We start from the raw sequence: 20,144 nt of genomic DNA on the forward strand, positions 1-20,144 counted from the left end.
TAAAATCAATTTTGTGATACTGATGGATTATCAGTTCTCATATAAATGCAAGCGCTAGAAAGGACTTTCAAAAGCCTTTTCCGTAGCCATGAAGTTCCTTTCTCTTTTTTTCATTATTGCGATGGTGTTGGCCGCTGTTAGTGGACAACGACTGTGTCGACCTGGTCTGAGACCACGGGGTTGGAGGGTGAGTTATTTTTATTATCAAAAATGTTTAGAGCGATTCAAATAACGATACAGCCTCTGGGCTCAAACATGCAATTAAATAGTAATTTATATCATAAGGCTTGAAAAGTATTTTTGTGTTAAATTCAGTCTAATTAATTTAATTTAATAATTCAATAGGAAAGTTGTAAAACAAAATAATTTGACTCATTTTTGGTTGACCGAGTTTTTGAGCAATATCTCAGAATCTAAAAGAGATAGGGTATTTTTTGTCAGGACCTTTATTGTAGCATTCAATTAGCCCCATCAAAAATGTTCTGTTAAAAATTTTGTTATCTTTCATAGATTACGAGATATTCAGCAAAAACATCGATAGTCAAAAGTCACTTATCTCGTTTTACTTATTTGTTACTAGATGATGATTGAATTTATCTGAAAAATACTTTTTGAATCATATGACAGATGACTGTCTGTCACGAAATACAAGCATTTGTCTTAGAAGAATGGGCCTAGACCGGGCCCAAATGAGAAACTAAATTTTTAATAAATTTTTGTGATTTTAGTGTTCCGCCAATCATCACTGCTGCTCCTTCAACTGCCGTCGGGGGAGATGTTGGTGTAAGTAAAAATTATATTCTGCTTAAGTAGTTACACAGTGAACTCTTCTAATTAACTCTTTGATTGCTTTCAATTATTTTCAGAGATGGACACGAATCACGGAAATTGAACCCGAATTCGCGATGGGAAAGAGGGTACCGAACCGAACGTTTATTCACTCTTCTAATATTTATTTGAGAATGATTTTGTAACATTACAGTACTTTTACGGTGCATAAATTTGATGTACCTATCCTCAAAGGATACTAGTGATGAATATATTGAGAGAATGCAGCAATATTTTTATGATTTTTATTTTTTTATTGCACCTTAGTCTCTTTCCGCGACGCATTCATCTTCTCGGAGAGGAAAATTCTTGAAAAATAAGGTGCAGATCCATAATCTGTCAGTCAAAATAGTATTTAGTAAAAATTATGGAACAGTTACGCATTTATTTACTGAACGTCCCATTTTTTTTTTAACTTTTTGGACTTTTCAATGAAATTTCACCGAAAAAGTGTATAACTCTTCCGTTATTTTTAATGAATATTATGTTGACTGACAGATTATGGAACAGGCGCGTAATTTTTCAAGAATTTTTCTCCGTGGTAAATTTTATAAATTTATTTCCTAATCGACAATAACATGGGATACCACACGTGCTTGGAAAAAATATTGTTGTTAAGGATCGCTTATTTAAGCTCTTATTTTTTATTAAATCCTATTTTTCAAATTTGTTAAAACTCAGTTGGGCCCGATTTTTTTTATCTTGGGAATTTATGAAGAAAAGAATTTTTATAATTTTTTTTTAAGAAGTTGGTTTTTACTCACTACAAAAAAATTGTGGCCTGAGAATTTTGATGGGCAGAGCTTGTTGCACTGGGGAACAATAATTATTAATACATTTTGTACTTGTTCTAAAGGGGAGAACAATTTCGATTGAATTTATTTCTTTTTTAGACAGACCTTCCACCAAATTAAAATTCCTCAAGTTTGTTTTTCATTTAGTATTTTTGTTCGTACGAAAATCAAAGAAATCGGCGAAAAATAGAATAAGTTATACAAAAAAAACTATATATCATATATACATAACAAATTATACATAACAGAAAAGTTACATATATAAGTAAAAAATTTAATTTGAGTTTTTGTATTAAAAAGATTTAATGTTCAATACTTTGACAGAATCGAGCAGAAACTAATAGAAATTTCAACAAAAATCCAAAAACAATTTAACAACAATTCAACAATTTTTAACGATTAAATTAGATTTTTCTCCAAAATTCCTGCATTTGTTTACTCTTCGATAAAAGATGAGCTAATGACTGGTCGCGCGTTGAACTATTTCGATAAGAATAATAATTTATCCATTCATTCAACATATTAACGTAGATTCATATTATTTTTCTCGTCTCATTTGTACTTTAATAACAAAATTGTATATCAGAGACGTTCTTATCTTCGCAATTCAATATGTACAAACGTTTGTATAGTAATCGCGTCATTCCAAAGAAACAAACTTCGTGAACAATTGAGACTGCATGTGTATAAAAGAAAGTTCTTGGCTTGATGCATTTGTACTGGGGTAAATCAGTCGCGTCTTTCAATTTCTCTGCGTCATGAAGTTTCTCTCCATTTTTGTGGTCATCGCAATGGTGCTAACGGCTGCTAATGCGCAGTGGAGATGCCGAAGCCCCGGGAGCCAGGTGAGCCATTTATATAATTAATAATTACTCTAATGTACTTTCTAATATATTTTCGATTGCGCGGCATTCATTTTGGTGCAACGAAATTCAGCGAATTGGGAACGTAATGACGCACGAATAATCGAAAATTCCGCGTCCTATATTAGTTAATGACCGACTATGTTAAAACTTTTCGTAGAAAATATTAAGTAGAAATAGTTAAGACGCAGAGAGAAAAGGCTAATAATTTTTGTAGGAAAATTATGGGAAACATTTCACTGCTATTCTCGAATTGATGTGTAATGTGTCAACACAGGGAAATTTCTCATTCGGTACTGGAAAATTTACATTGAACATCTTTTCTATAAATAAAAAATAAATTAGTTTATAGGAAAAAAACATGCCCCAACAAAATTCAGTGTCTTCTTCTTTAATTCGGGTATTTACACATAAATTTGATATTTTTTATTTTGTTTATTCGTTGTAACTGCAAACTTTCTTATGGTGAACGAATACTAACTGTAACAATTCGAAATCAATTTTTTTTTTCAATGAAAAATATCTTAATACACAAAATTAGGGAGCGGCGTCAAATATCATATTCAGTCGTTCTCCTCAAAACTTACGGCTAAATTCCTATTGGGACCTCCTCCTCCTCCTCCTCCTGGAGTCCTATTGGAACTCTAAAAAAAGAATTTAGCAGAGTCTCAATAGGACTCTAAGAAAAAAACTTAGCAGAGTCCCAATAGGACTCTGAAATAAGACTGATAGAGTTTTCAACAGACATCTGACAGAATTTTGAAATGAACTTGTCCTGGTTTTATTTTATCAATTAGTTTGTGATATTTTAATACCGTTTGGGTGATTCCAGTGCTCGTCCCATTGGCAGTGCTGCAGACAACGTTGTCGCAGATACAGATGCGCTTGTGAGTAAACAAATTCTATTGCTGGCCATAATTGGTCAACTGGTTTTACTCGTTAAGAAATTGATTTTCACTCAAATTATTTCCTTCAGAGTTGGATACATGCGGACATAAGATGTACTCATCACTGCTTCAGGAGGCGATATCAGACATGATGTGACGTTGGTATTGTATTCAATTGATTGGAAGATCATCTGCTGAAGAACATCGATCCCATCGGCATATCTCAAGATTATTTCATTTGCAGTCTTTGTAAATTCAAGAATGGATATCATTAAATATTAATGCTGATAACTACTGTGACTATGTTATTATTAGAAAAGCCATACCAAGGAAAAGCAAAAAATGCGTGATCAAGGGCCTTTTCTGGAATGTGTCCAGTGTGTGAAAAGTTTGGTCACTAAGGGTTAGTTCCTCTGGAGACATCATGGGAGAAAGATCTACCTTCTACGTGCGATAATCAAGAATTAAAGTTTATAACCGAATGGTTTTGATATTATGTAGAAAATCCCTGTCCATAATCCAATACTTAGTTATTAAAAATTTATAATTTTCTCTAAAAAACAGAGAAAAATTGTAAATTTCGGTTCAATTGATTCTGGAAAACGAATGAAAATGCAGAGACATTTTGAAAATCTCTTTTTTCATTCCAGATTTGAGGAAATGAAAGTAGTCTCATCAGAATTTGTTAAATAAATTTGAAATTCCCTGGAAAACTTGAGGTTCCATCAAAGTAGTGGATATTATTGTTACTTGATACATCATATAAACTATAGGATTATGTTTTTCTGGTTATTAAACAATTGGAACTTAATCAAATGTTTGGAGAAATTTGAGATCACATTAACTTTCCTCTTTGGCAGGACTGACTCGAAATAATTCCAACATTTTAATAGAAACTCAAAATTGGATATTTGGACGTATATTTCTCTCTCACGTGGACACAATTCCAATTATTTATACGAGATAGGTACCAAGAATTCATCTTGCCTACATATTTCCAAAAATGAACTTGTAATTTCATCAGGACCATTCGTCATAATGTTCACCGTGTGATCTCCAATACATTCGACCAACCCAATGCATCCGAGAAAGTGCATTGAATTTTAAATTAATGATGCGATGACCTTTCTTTTGAGAACGTTCAGCAATCTTATCATCATCGCAATTCAATATGTGCAAACATTTTTATAAGTGAAAATTCATTTCAATAAAACCAATGATAGGGAAATTCTGGATCGTTATTACTATATGTAAATGTAACTACCTCCCTCACTCGTGTTACCATCACAATCACATGTTTTACAGTGAAAAATTCTTAACGAGTTGTCAGTTACCACAGAGTTGGTGGTTTGCTTGATTGATTCTTACAATTGTGCTGACGCTGCGAGTGCCCATAAGTCTACAGTTAAAATTTTTTTGAAAAATGGGAATTATTTGTACTTGAAAACTCAATTTTGTGAATTTAAATGCAGTTTAAGATGAACTCGTTGATATCATATTTTTCAAATTAGAAATTGGGAATAATTGGACCTGTTCATGTCAATAAATTTCCAGGTATTTTAATGCTATATGGAATTTCAAAATTCATTGCAAGAATTGAACATCAACATCAGTATTTTTAGTTAAATGAACATTTAGAAAAGTGTTTTACAGTAAATTTAATGTATCAACAACAGAAATATCGAAATTGCTTCACTGGATTTTTCTGGCCAAGCGATGAAATATAAACAAACAATTATAATAATTAATAACCAATCAGTTTCTATTTAAGAGCCGGTTAAAGCTGCATGAATCATAAATTCTTTGTACACGGAGAGAAAAATTCGTTAAAAAATGACTTTACCTCTTTAAAATCTGTTGCAAATCTGCTTCAAATTTAATCCGAATTCAATAAAATTCTGGATAAAGTACACGAAGAGAAAAATTATTTGTTTGTTCCGTCACCTGCCAGTCAAAACAGTATTCAGTAAAAACTACGGAACAGTTACGCGCTTTTCCAGTGAACTTTCAGGAAAAATTCAGAAAGCTCAGGAAAAATTAGGGAACGTTCAGTGAAAAAATACGTACCCATTTCATAATTTTGACTGACTACTATTTTCACTGGTAAATTACGGACGCGTAATTTTTAAATAATTTTGCTTTCCGTATAATCAGTCAGATGATACAATTAATTATTGATGGGATTCATCCCTTTAATGCAGAATTCAAATGCTACTAAGATGGTGCTAGACAAATAATGATTAACAAATTATGCGACCAAAAGTTCTTTCCACCGTATTATTCTGGGAAATTTTTGGCCAGACTAGAGAAAAAATCCATTGTGATCATTAGCGAATTTCTGAAAAAATGTTCAATCAGAATTTAAACAATATAACCTTCTTGTATCCTACCATTTGTATACAAATTACATCCACCAGGTTTAAAACTGTTTAATAATAATAAAAAAAAAATAAAAATACTACTAAGGATTTGTCTAATATGATAATGAAATATTATGTACTCATGCAACACATACAAATGTACGTTTTCCTCATTGTCTCATTCTAATGACAAAACAATACGTCGACGTCGTTCTTGTCATCACATTCATACAAATGTAAATATTTTTGAAGAAAAAAAATGTTATTCCAGTAAAGTAAGCTTCATAACAAGTTGACAGTGCATTAGTATAAAAGAAAAAGGCCTTCCTCAACGGATTTGTATTGATCTCAATTGATTGTTCTTTCCTTACAAGACCGAAAGAAATATTTATTCGCGTCATGAAGTTCCTCACCGTTTTTTTGGTCGTTGCGATGGTGTTGACGGCAGCTAGTGCCCAGTACCGATGCCGCAGCCGAAGGGCGGGGGTAAGTTCTTCATTACATCAATTTAATTTATCATTAGTGGGACCGCTAACGAACATGACATAAATGCGACAGTTTCTGATCAGCTGAGCGCAAAAATAGAAAGATCGATCAAACTGAGTTGAAACTTCTTTTCAGTTGAACTGTAAATATCGATTAATGGTATCAATATATTTCTTGAAGTTGACATTAAATAATTAATTAAAATCAGAGTTTTAAGAATTCAGTGTTTATATTGAGTGAGACGATTTTTTATAATATAAAGTGGTTTACCACGTAAACGTAGAAATGCTCCTTTGATCTTCTTCGTAGTTATTTAATTTATTTATAAGTTATTTTCTGTTTCTATCCAACCCCCCAAACTCGGAGAGAAAAATATGGCAATTTTTATAGTGTGATTACGGTAAAAATTACTGTGGTACCTTACAATCTCGGCACAAACTTAGACCTGAGAAAAATTACGATATCGCATAGTAAAATTTCTTTATCGACTTGGGAAAACTTTCGGCCTCGTAAAAATCTAAAGTCTGATGCGACATTTCTCATGACGAAGTCCAACGTCGGTAATAATCGGATATATTCGGCGCTCATTGTTAACCAATTATAATGAGTTACCGAAATATTGCTGTGCGACACAATAAAAAATGACAGAAAACACAATAAAATAAACTGACATAACTAGTAATTTTTAAAAGATGTCTATTAATTTTTCATTTAACCTTAAACAAAAAATGATAGATCTTGAAATTTTATAGTGTTGTTTAGTAAATTTTACACGGCTACATATCAACAATTACAGAATTTATTACATGAGCATGTTGCACCTCGATTCTAGTACCCAGCACAGTAATTTCTCACAGACTTTTCTCTCCGTCTACTTAATTAGTTATTTTTAACAATTTATACAATACAACTGAACCACTGCGTTAATTAACACCATTTGCTTATTCCAGTGCTCGTCCCATTGGCAGTGCTGTTCGCAGATATGCCGCAGAAACAGATGTGCCTGTATGTAAAAACGCTGTTTATATTGAAAAACATTGATGAACTTATTGGATTGATCAAATCGCTAATTTGAACTGGAACTAATTTTTTCAGAGTTGGAGACGCCTCCAGTTGGGGGAGAAGACAGTCCTGCTACGGGGGGAGATGCCGAACGGGGGAAAACTACCCCCTAAATCCTCCCCCGAGACAGTCGATATTTCTCTCGATGGCATAAGGATCTTACTTAACGATTCTTTCATTTGTGCTTATTAACACTTTCGATGTGGATTCAATTAAATATTGAATATTGTGATAATAAGATTTATTGAAATCGTACTTTTCCTACATTTTTTTTTACTTCATTTCAACGTCGGTTGGTCGATTTATGACATTTGAATGACCTTCAGAATCGACTGAATTTCAACGTCATTAGGCTCTTTTATTTTCAAATATCCGGCATTTTACATTGAAAATCTATCGGAGTCCAATCGTTTTGTCAATTTTTAAAAAATCATTTTGTTCTATTCTGCGTCTCATTATTTATTATTAGAGATGAATAAGTCAAGTCATGTTGGATTTTAGGGTCTTCCCAACTACAAAATTCACTCTGCTATAAAATCATTTCAAGTGTAGAAAATAGTTATTAGTTTATTTTTATGAGGCCCTCCTCCGTAGAATAATTAAAGGGGAATCCCATGAAGATTATCCGCTGTAGGTTTCTCCAATTACGTTTGGTGACCAGAGAGGACCAGGATGGGTGCAAGGGCAGGGAGCTCTATTGCCCTCTGAGGTTGAGTGTGAACTCTGGGCCTCACGAGCCTTAGTTCAGTTCATAGTGAACATTCATAGTGTTACTGCCTCTTGAGTAGATAGTGTCAGAAGTGATATTTTAAATAATAATCTGATATAATTAAAATTGAAGCAGTGTTTATTGTTGCCTACCTCATAATCCAATAAGAATGAGATATCTATTGAATTGTTCCTTAAACCTGTAAAAAAAATCTATCCGCAGGTGAATAGTTAATTCATTGCACGGCTCGATAATTAATTGAGATTGGTGGGTGAATAATTAATGACAACTTTTATACACATGTTCATTAGCCGGTGGGAAGTACGTTGATTGGGGCTCATTTGCTACCGTTGACAATACGTTGAATGTACCCGTAGCCGTTGAGAGGATTTCGACGTCCGACTGTCATTACGTTGAAGTCAGTTGAAATGACGATGAAAAATCAGCGATAAATTTCAATATCAAAGAATAGAGGTTTGGGATGTTAAAAGTAAGTTGAAAAACCTACGAAAATGTCAACTCAGGCTTCGTCATGGGAAACGTTGCATTTGACTTTTAATTTTTACGAGGCCGGTATAGAAGTTTTCTTAAGTCGACAAAGAAATTTTACTAGACGACATAGTAATTCTTTTCAGATCTGTAGTTCCACCACAACTGTAAGGTAGCACAGTAATTTTCATCCGAATTGTACTATAAAAATTGTCAGATTTTTCTTTCTGCGCAGAATCATTTATACTCTCCCCCTTCGAATACTCATTCATTTGTCTATGATCTGAACTTGGTCAGAAGAACGACTGTCTTTTGGATAATGTTAGTCTTGGTGTGTCTCTCTTCGGAGCTCTTACATGACACATCGTAATACTTCTTGTAATTAATAAACCGCCCCAAACGTTTACCAACCTGTGTCGTCTTTATTCTTCGCTGGATATAACAATATATTGAGGCGCAGACAGAAATATCCCATAAAAATGAGGAAATGCGCAGCAAATTTGACATGACAGTATCATAATTGTTGCCGGACGAGTCAGACAAAAATGACGGAATTTACCGGAAAAATTTCGCGACAGTTTCGTAAAATGTCCTGTAACCGCAGATGACACCGGAATTAGGGAAAATATGTTCAATTTTTATGGAATATTTCTCGCCGTAAATCCACGTATTTTCGTTCCTTCATTTTCTCGTTACCTTTATCAATTATGATGACACTGAAGCAGACAGGAAACTTTTTTATCTCAAACCAACATGTGTAAACATTGTTATAAGAGGAGCATCATTTCAATGAAATAAATATCGCAAAAAATGGCGATGCTCCTCTATAACGGTACCTAACCTTTCTCATTCTCATTCATCTTTGAGTAAGTCAATTGAAGAAAATTTCTTTACATTATAAAACTCCTTTCCATTTTCGTATTTGTTGCAATGGCCCTCGCGGTTGTTAGCGGACAGCGCTGCCTAGGACCGAGACTCCCTGTCGGTTAATGATATTTTTGATTGTTTCATCGTCAAAGCAAAGAAGGAGAATGTGAAAATGAATTTTAATTTTTTGGTGTATTCATAATCATTAGAGCAACAGAAAAGAGAAGGACGAAAGGTAGAGGGAGAAGGAATCTTCCATCACAAATTACTGTCAAAGAATGTTCAGGCTGAAAAATTAACGAAGGGGCACGTTGAAGCAATAAAATAAATGTTGCAAATTTTTACTGGACATTTTTGGGGAAAAATCGCCCTCACATAAATCCCCGAACGCGAAGCGCGAGGGGTTGTCTGCGAATCTTATCCCGATCGGTGGTACGCAGGGAAACTGGAGGGAAATATCCGATTAATTTTGAAGGTCGAGGAGTATTTGGCTGGATTATTTTTTTCATTCCAATTTCAAACAATTAAATGTGTGGTATGCGTGGTACGTCATATGGTATGGTTTTTCACTCGTAGTTGTGGCTTCTCCAGCGTATAGTTTCTGTCTGCACAAAATGCAGAGAATTGTTTCCAAATTGTGGCTTTTGTCTTCACCGTATTATTAGGAAAATTTTTATAAATCATTTGACCAATAATCTCCAAGGATTGTCTTCCAAATCTCCTCATGTCGAGGTAAAGTCTTTGAACTTGATTTTTCCTAATGACACTTTTGGGGTTTGAAACACGTACAAATTGTTTATCGGATATTTTCATTGCTTCGCAACAAACCAGGAAATATGTACCACGTGACTGGAAATGCCACCATTTGATTGGTTGAAATTGGGATGAAAAAAAAATCAACAAAAATTACGTATCTTTTCCGTCATTCCAGAGCGATGTCTAGTCGAGGAAACTTTTACGAAATTGTTACAGATTTTTTTTTGCAGAGTTTCGCAATTTTTATCTAAATTTTCTATGAAAATTACGGTATCGCGACGTCAATTTTCTTAGTTATTTTTATAATCGATAAGCGAACCTCATTACTTTCTGTAATTTATACTGAGTATTTTTCTCTGCACCGCGAAAATATTTTTCATGAGTCTCAAGCTTCGAGCAGGATTCCCCACACATTAGAAACTGACCAACATTGGCCCATGGCTGGCTGAGGGTTGGGCAAAGGCTGCCGGCCCTGGGTCACTGTTAGTAACTGAAGTGAGACTTGCATAATCGAAACAGTTTATTACATGATTGACGTCAATGTACCTGTTTTCCCTTCCTCTATTATTGTTTTCGTCTATTACAATAATAATCAAGTTGACAGAAAACTCTCATTGGAATCCAATATGTGTAAATATTTTCATAAAAACAGCTTCATTCCAGTACAACAGAGTTTGTGAAAAATGGCGACTTTGCTCTTATATAATGGAGCCTGCAGTATCTAATGATCATTCGCACCTGAATAAGTCGATAATATTTTCTGCAAAAGAAATAAAAAAAATTCTGTCCATCATGAAATTTCTCGCTATTTTCGTAGTCATTGCAATGGCTCTAGCAACTGTTAGCGCCCAACCTGGATACTGTTTAGGACGCGGATTACGTGTAAGTTGATCATATTCTTGTTTTCAACATGAATAATTACTCCAAATTTTGGTATAATTTTTTTATCATACACCCACGGAGAAAAAGTGTGGAATATCCAGTGAAAAAATAACTGTTCCGTAATTTTTACTGAATACGGTTTTAACGGGCAAATTACGGAACAGGTGTGGGGAATATGTATATTGACATTCGCTCGAACAAGCGATCCATTGTAAACGTCACCGGAAAATACGGCAAATACTTCGGCCGTTTATGACCTAAACAACCCAATAGACAAAAAGGCCTTGTCTCTGAGTCAGACCTCTCACCGTGGACGAACCGAGGGCTAGGGTCACGCTCGAACGGTCCTTCGAGTAAACCACATCGGATTATCAATCCTGCTAGTTTGATATCGAGTCTCCCCCTAAAATCACATATATTAAAAACGGAATACAGATCGTGTCATATAATTAAATAGTGGGAAATATTACTTTCTGACATAGGTCCGTAATTTTTAAAGAATTTTGCTCTCCGTGCAAAAAAAATAGAAATAATCTGCGCGTTCAGTGAGCGCATTGTGTTTCGGCCGTTCAGAAAAAATGACCTTAAATTAACAATTATTGATTTTCCTCAAATTACTTAATGACTTTTAGCAGTCGACAATTTTTAGTGAGCGATCAATTAATTTTCCGGGAACGACCGAAAAACAAGACGATTATGAAATGCATTATTAAGTGCCTCATTACCACCGCATTTTTGTCTCTGTTCCAAGAACGATTTGACCTAATTATTTTGATCAAAATTCCATTTCGTTAGCCGAAAAGAACAATTCCATCAACAGGAGGATGATTGTTTCATTCATAAATATTTTTTTCTCTATCCAGTGAATCATAAATTCTCTACTAAAATCAAATATTTTTTCACTAAATTTCTTGCTATTATCACTTCCCCAATTCTAAAATTTGTTTTGATTTTCCCACTAATATTTCTCCATTTTTGTCTGTGCAATTAGCAGACAAAATTGAAGGAGTCTATTCACTTTTGTATAATAGATGAGTACGAAAAACAATTCAACTAGTTATACATGAAAGTGAATATTAAATTGTTCAATACGTAATCCGATGATGAATTGAATTTGACTCATGAATTTTGTGATTCCAGTGCCGGTTCCATCGTCAGTGCTGCTCCGGACTTTGCCGCCGAGGAAGATGCGCCTGTACGTAAAAATTTATTCCAATAAGAATCCTAAATTACGCAAAGCATATTGGTCACTAAAATTAACGTATCTCTTTCGTAATTCCGGAGCGATATTCAGAGAAGAAAAATTTTACGAAACTGCTACGGCATTTTTTCAGAACGTTTCATAATTTTTACTTAAATTTTCTGTAAAAAAATTGTGATACCTTCACGTAAATTTAATTAATCACTTTTGTAACCGGTAAGTGAACTCAAGGTTCGTAATTGTCACTGAATATTACTCCCCGCGTAGATTACGATAAGAGACTCATTAGTAAAAACTCCTCTTGACCACTTTAGGGTCAGAAATATGAGGCAGGTTCGGCCCCATGCCAGTTAAAAATTATAGAACCTGATCAGTCACGTCTCGAGTGATTAGAATCCAATCGAAATTCGCCCCTAAACTGGGTATCGATACCCTACACAGAATCTCACAAAATCCTGATCTGAAATTCGAATCAAATGGCCCTAAACAGCTTTAGACCTAAGGCTCATTTCCAAAACTAACTCAACAGAGTTTCCGCTCAAGACATATCGATTAATCGATAAGCCTCAACGTCATTAATTTATAATCGATGTTACTATTTATTTCCAGAATCGAAGATGTTTCGGAAAGAGAAGGTCACAAACGTCGAGTTCAGAAGCAGATGCGATGTTGTGTCATTCAGCAAGTTCAATGTACGAGAACATCATCGTTTGGCCTGTCCTGATGCAGATTAAATTAATTACCTGGCTTTTTCTGGAATTAACTTTGTCAACTGTTCTGTAGTCATTCTGAGTGAATGGATAACATAAAATATCTATATTCAAGCATATACCCGAGTGGAAATTTAGTTTGGGGGCAGATCAAGCTCGGTTCAAGTCCGACTTGACAATCGATCAAGATTTAATGAAGGGTGTAACGCCTTGAATCGAGCTGGATTTGACGAGTGTTGCCGGATAAGGGTCTCAAGGCGCAAAATGAATTCGTACCTGATAACTAAAATCGAGAACCTTTATTAATTCATAATTAGTGGGGGTTTGAGTGACGCTAGTGGCATCGTAGTACCTCACGCCAGAAGACACGGCGCCACATGCAATGCTGGGGTGTCTGCCATTTTTTTCTCACCTTTTTGACAGAACAATCGAATGGTTTCTTGATTCGCGGTTTCAAAGAAACTCTGGAAATGAGGATTTTATGTAGTAAGATAGAGATTAAGAATTCTCGTCTCGATATCGACATATCGATATATCGATATCGATACTATCGATATATCGACTAACGAGACTATAGTCTCGTTAGTATCGATATCGATAGTCTCGTTAGTATCGATGTCGATATATCGATAGTCTCGTTAGTATCGATATCGATAGTCTCGTTAGTATCGATGTCGATATATCGATAGTCTCGTTAGTATCGATGTCGATATATCGATAGTCTCGATAGTATCGATATCGATATATCGATAGTCTCGATGTTTATCCTTCTGATAACAGGGCGATTGTGGGTGATATTTTTTTGATATTTGTAAATCACATCTCGAATATCTGATTTTCCATTTTTGAAATCGAATTGGTAGGGATCGATTCGGAAGCTACCAATGGAATTTGTTTCTGCGATATTGATGAATGATTGCTATCGTTTAAAAATAAAAGTAAACATCGGAGAAGTCGAAATTTTATGCTCCACTTTTTTCCCAAAAGTGTTTAATTTCTCGTATATCAATGTCATGGAATTTCAACGATCTTCATTATCTTATCATATGCACATATTTACTGCAGTCGTGTATAAATTTTAAAATACATAAATACTCAAAAAATAATCAAATATGAGGATGAAGTGCGTCGATAATTCTGCTTCGTTGCTTGAATGTAATTATAAGTGATGAAATACAGTTACGAGGGCATGAACATGATAATAAAATAATGAGGTAAGAGGAAAAATGATCTTATCTTCCTTACTCAGAATATGAAAATATTCACGAGGAAAAAATACGAAGTGAGAGATAAACCTTCAGGAACATATGTAATGCGGTTTTAGTATAAAAGACGTATTTCGATTCGTAAATTGCTCATTCACGTGGAAATAACAAAACGTGAAGGTTTATTTTTCTATTATGAAGTTTCTAGTATTATTGGTGATGATTTTTGTGTTCATACCTGACGGTAATGCGGAAGATCAGATGGTGGGTTTTATCAATTTTTGTTACAGATAATTATTAGATTAATGACATGCCACTTTTACAGGGGTACAAAACTTGAATAGAAAAAATTTTGCGAATTCGTTCGAGAAATAATTTTATCAGCAGTAAATTCAACTTGTACTAGTTTCCATCCGATTCAATCAAAATATGCAATAAAAAATAAACAATAAAATAAGTTCATTGCAAATTAGTTTTTTACATAACATATTTCATTAAGACATTGGAACTGACGTCCAACTGTCTAAATTTTTCTGTTTGTTTGTCATCATGAGAATAAGAATGGAATAAAAAAAAATTAAAAATTTGCGCCAAATGATCTCATAATAAATATTGTTTTTCATATTATTTTTAGATTATGTCGAAGACTTTTTGTCATTGAAACGTATGCTATAAAGTATTGCCCCTGTAAATTTTGTAGTTGGAGTTCCCTGAGAGAAAATTTCTTGAAAAATGACGTGCCTGTTCCGTAATCTGCCAGTCAAAACAGTATTCAGTAAAAATTGTGGATCAGTAGCGCATTTTCTTACTGAACGTTCCATATTTTTTATGGGACATTTTGGACTTTTTCCTGAAAATTCCCTGAAAAATTGCGTAACCATTCCGTAATTTTTACCAAATATTGTTTTGATTGGCAAATTACGGAAAAGACACGTAATTTTCAAAACATTTTTCTCTTCCTGTTGTAACACTTCAATAAAATAATTAAACTGTCTAAATGGCCTAAATAAAAATGACTAAACTGTCTTATTCAAGTGCTCTAAGAGTATCGAGTGTAATAGTATCGCAGGTACTCCGCCCTACTGCCGCAATGGACAATGTACCCGATGTAAGTTCGAAATAAAATTTAATCTATCAACACCCTGAAGGATTCCTCGATAGCGGAATCGAGTTGTGCCTACAGTCAAGGGCTAGCCGATCTCTTCTCCATTGATCGACCGTTAATCAAATAGCGATCGACTAGTTGATGAGTGTTCAAGCGGTCGACGCGAAATCGAATACCGATCGCCAATTGACTGGCGATCGATCGATCACCCCTCGTCTGGCAATCGAGTAGCAGTCGACTCCCTATCGACCAGCACTAGACCATCGATTGATTGGTCATCACCTAGTCGAAGTGATCATCGAGTAACGATCCTCCAGTCATTGACCAAGTGCTCAAGTTGATCCCCAATCGAGTAGTTATCGAGTAGCTATCGAGCGATCCGCCAGGGAAATCATGGAAATTCTATATAAACGGAGAGAAAAGTCCGTGAAAAATTACTGTGCCCGGAAGGAGAATCGAGATGCAATATGCTAGAATACTGGAATGTCCTTTACTCACACATACAAATACCGATCAATACCGTCAGCTTTCGAAATATATACTTGGCCGATGCGCTCCCGTGTATCTCGATTGTACAATGTGAAGATTTCAATTTTGCTATGGTGATAAGTAGAAAACCCTACCCAGTATTTCAAAACATTATTGATATTCTGCAACTTATTTGGGTTATTTATACAAAAATTTTTATAATAGATACAAAATTAAAATTTACTGTGGTAAAAAGAAAATTATAAGAAATCACACAACAAAATAGAGGTGTGCTGTGCCATTGCAATGATAACTTTAATGTTTTTTTCTTTAAATTTCTGTCCATATAACACAAATTTATCGTGATGTCTTCTTCTTAGGGGGACTGATTCCAGATGAGACGGGCTTGGATCCATGCTCGACAGTGAGATGTACATCAACTACTACTTGTGTCATCATCCAAGTTCAGTGTGTCACTGCACCTTGTCCTGGACAAGCTCGATGTGCTCCCAATATCTGAAGATCATCAACATCATCGACTTTACTGAATACTTGACCCAGAAAAACAGGAAATATCACATTGAGACGAGGGATTATTTATGATAAACGAACGGATTTTCGTTCTTTTATAAAAATCCCCAAAAGCTATAATTCTTATTATTCAACAATTACCAAACTATTTCTGTGACAGACATTATCAATCATATTTAATTGACATGATGAGGGTGAGCAGAAGTGGTCGACAATGAGATTCCAATAAATGAAGCATTCACCTTTATTGTATGTAGCTATTTCTGGAAATAAAAACAAATATGTTCCAAACCTAGATTTCAATTTCTCGTTGAAAATTAAATAAATTTTTCTCGCAGATTTTCACTGATAAAAACGATTGGAGAGTTGAACTTCAGTGGTTCGGTATTTCCGCTAAGTGCAAAGCACTCTTAACAGCATTAAACTTTTGAAGCATTAAAACTAATTATGATCGACTCTATTATCGTATTTGGATAACGTGAATGGTCGTATCGCAACAAAAACCATCTGTTCAATACAGTGGCATGTCAAGTGTGACATATAAGCCACGCTCATGATATTTTCTCTCCAGTGGCATTGAAATTTCAAGACGTGCATTATCACCACGATTTTTTATTCTGTCATGAAGTTGTACGCTGTCATTTTGAATTTATTACTCATGACTATTTGTAATATTATGGCTTTTCCGGTAAGTTCGTTAAAATATTTATGTCACCAGAAAACTTAAAAGTTTTTATCCAAAATTGCAAGTAATCTCGAAATAATTGATTTTCTTTTTCAACTGGAGCATTAAGAGATTCATTTCAATTTACCGTATTACCCCTTTCTCCGATGATAATAATTATAATCAATGGCCCTATATTTGTTATTGACAGTAGACGAATCTATAGTCTATAAGGAATCAGTCCATCGGGAAAATTGTAATTATTTTAAATTTTATCAGTTATTTTGGTGAAGTTATCATAATTTTGGGTTAAAGGGCATATCAGGGTTTATAAGGATTTTTGGTTTAAGGGTTAAAGGGTCTCAGTGATTCCAACCTTTTAAATAAATTTATCGTTCAGCCCCTGAGACCTTTTGGGTCTCGTATTTTGGAATTACTGTTCTCCTTTGTTGATTAATTTTTGTAATCACTTTGCTCGACTATTTGGTCCAAAGTCCTTCCTTAATATAGGAGGACCACTTTATCCGGAATGATCCGATTCATTCTGCTTTGATGACAGGTCCTGTAATAGTTTCAAGAGAGAACATTAATTCCATTAGGAAATTAAAATTCCCAACCTTGATAAACCGACAAATTCACATTTTATGAGTACTATCATAATGAGCCATATTTAAGAAAATTGTACTTATCTAATCAGTAGTTACACTTGGATATTTTAAGGTAATCATGTAATCGGCAATGCAAATAGAATATTTTCATTAATGTCCCATTAATAGGTAATACTTATCATCCACATTTTCGTCATGCTGTCAATGACTTATCGAATATATAACGGAGAAGTTGTTCTCGAGGTAGAAAATGAATCAATGATTTGGAAACGTCTGTAAAAAATTACTGTGCCCAGCACTAAAATCGAAGGGCAACATGCCCATGTATTAAAAGTCCTATCAACACCATAAATTCTGTAACTAATGATATTTGGCTTCATAAAAGTTACTAAACAGCACTATAAAATTAAAAGGTCTATTATTTTTTCTTTGAGGTTCAATTAAAAATTGATCGAAATCTTTGAAAAAGTCCTATTTAGATCAATTTATTTGATTGCGTCTTCCTACTGGACCCTTTTATTGTACCACACAGAAATTTTACGATAACTCATGTAGGGTTACTTTTTAGAAAGATAATGGCAGCTTAGTTTCTGTGAAAAAGGGTATAACTGATATTAACAATATACACTATGTCTTCACTATTTAATACACACTTAATACACTCTTCAGTCGCTCTTAAACACAGAAAAAACAAAACGTCTAAGTCATAATCGTCTAACCCCGCATCTATCGTCTATCGTTGCTCAAAACCAACTTTGACCCTGTCTCTCTTCTCAACTCTGGACTGGGCCCTAATTGTGTCGCGTGGTCCTAGCATCCCTGGACCTCGCTGGCTGCACGGACCTCCGCCTGTCTCGTCTGTGGACCTCATAAACCCACAAAATATGAACCTCTAAGTACTTCTATCGGACAAGCTTGCATCCCTGTACCAATCCATGTCTATTTGCGGGGTTTCTCCATAAATAGCACCTACGCTACGACTACAATATAATCTTATATCCTTACATCTCCTCCTAGTACTATCTTAATAAAATACGGGGGACACCTGTCTATCATATTCGCCAGATTATTATTTTTACACTGGGGATTTCGCCATAATTTTTCTCGATACTACACTCATTGTGATTGGTTAATGGTGAGCGCCGAATATAGCCGATTATTGCCGACGTTGGAGTTCGTCATGGGACATGTTGCATCAGATTTTTAATTTTTATGACGTCGATATAGAAGTTTTCCTAATCCAATAAAGAAATTTTACTAAATGGCATAGTAATTTTTCTTAGACCTGCAGTTTGCGCCGAGATTAGAAGACAGCACAGTAATTTCTATTGGAATCACACTGTAAAAATTATCAGACTTTTCTCTCCATGTGGAGAGCGGCAGGAAAGTGGATACTTTCCGCGCGAGGATGGAAAGTTGCTCCCAAGGGGCGGGGGGGGGGTCTTGAGAGCCTGAGGAAAGTCGATACTCAAAGCGCGTCATGTCTCATACCATTTATTTTCACGTTATTTTCATTACTATTTTGACTCTCACTTACTCACTCACTTTCTTGTAATTCTAGTGCCTTCAGTCTATCCAGTGTCATAGTATCGGTGACAGTCCTCCCTACCTTCGTAATGGCCAATGCACTGAATGTGAGTAAAGAAAAATTATTTCCAAAAAGCGAAGACAGTGGCCGTGCGGTTAAAGTGTTAGACTCGTTAACCAACTACTGTTTCAGTGGGTTTTTTTCAAGCCAATCTTATTTTTCCACACAGACTCGATTCCCTCCATTTTACAGGCCGCGAAATCCCGAAGCCCTTGAAATACTTTCTCAGTTCTTACAAAAATGTAAAATCAAAATTTAAAAGGGTAAACAAATCCAACTATGTAAACAATGCTAATGATATTCTAAGAAAACAACTGATAGTGCAGATAAATCATGTAGATTTGCAGAGAAACTGGAGGGAAATATCGGATTAATTTTGAAGGTCAAGGGGTATTTGACAAACAGGGAAATCTTCGAAAAATATCCGGAGTAAACCCGTTTTACTTGTGCCGGGAAATGCCCCCATTTGATTGATTGAAATTGGGATGATAAAAATAATCAGGAAAAAGTCTAAAACGTCTCATAAAAAATATGGAACCTTCAGTGAAAAAATGCGTAACTTTACCTCAATTTCTACTAAATATTGCTTTGACTGGCAAATCACGGAACAGTCTCATAATTCTTCAAGAATTTTTCTCTCCGGATAACGTGTTACGGATCCGGGTTCGATCCCCGCTGATGACCGTCAAAAATTTGTAGCGCTCTAATCTCACTGTTTCATTGCCGAGTTGTTCTCCCTACGAAGAGACGACTGTACCTGGGCAGGTTTTTCCCTCAGGGTGAGACTTTCCCTCGTCCTTGGGCAAATGCGGTACCGAGCGTTGGAGGGTGGGATGGGAATAAATCCTAAAAATCCGAAAGGATATACAAACAGAAAATAATTTTCTTCTATCGCTAAAATCAAAATAATAATAACTTCAAATTCAATGTGTGTTCAAATATTCTTTCAGGGGGATTAATTCCGGCGGAGAAAGACCTAGTGCATCCCTGTAGCAATGTCCGGTGTGGGGTTCATTCAAAATGTGTCCTAATTCAGGTTTACTGTATGACTTCATCTTGCCCCGGAGAAGCTCGCTGTCAG

General features: G+C 35.0%; 4 long non-coding RNA genes across 4 annotated transcripts; all 4 read left to right on the plus strand.

The window, feature by feature from the left end:
- Nucleotides 1-27: 27 nt before the first annotated feature.
- LOC135166639 (uncharacterized) lies at nt 28-3,663 on the plus strand. The gene is made up of 5 exons (XR_010299719.1): nt 28-187; nt 729-783; nt 867-2,467; nt 3,318-3,372; nt 3,462-3,663. It is a non-coding gene; the product is annotated as an uncharacterized LOC135166639 (long non-coding RNA).
- A 2,395-nt stretch (nt 3,664-6,058) lies between these two features.
- Nucleotides 6,059-7,535, plus strand: LOC135166329 (uncharacterized). The gene is made up of 3 exons (XR_010299659.1): nt 6,059-6,218; nt 7,169-7,223; nt 7,314-7,535. It is a non-coding gene; the product is annotated as an uncharacterized LOC135166329 (long non-coding RNA).
- A 3,286-nt stretch (nt 7,536-10,821) lies between these two features.
- Nucleotides 10,822-13,013, plus strand: LOC135166363 (uncharacterized). Its single transcript, XR_010299662.1, has 3 exons — nt 10,822-10,983; nt 12,124-12,178; nt 12,794-13,013. It is a non-coding gene; the product is annotated as an uncharacterized LOC135166363 (long non-coding RNA).
- Nucleotides 13,014-13,662: 649 nt separating this feature from the next.
- LOC135166428 (uncharacterized) lies at nt 13,663-20,028 on the plus strand. Its single transcript, XR_010299679.1, has 5 exons — nt 13,663-14,363; nt 15,135-15,207; nt 16,053-16,891; nt 19,037-19,109; nt 20,014-20,028. It is a non-coding gene; the product is annotated as an uncharacterized LOC135166428 (long non-coding RNA).
- Nucleotides 20,029-20,144: the final 116 nt, after the last annotated feature.

Source organism: Diachasmimorpha longicaudata, chromosome 10 (genome assembly GCF_034640455.1).
Source record: "Diachasmimorpha longicaudata isolate KC_UGA_2023 chromosome 10, iyDiaLong2, whole genome shotgun sequence".
In the NCBI taxonomy this organism is placed as follows: Eukaryota; Metazoa; Arthropoda; class Insecta; order Hymenoptera; family Braconidae; genus Diachasmimorpha; species Diachasmimorpha longicaudata.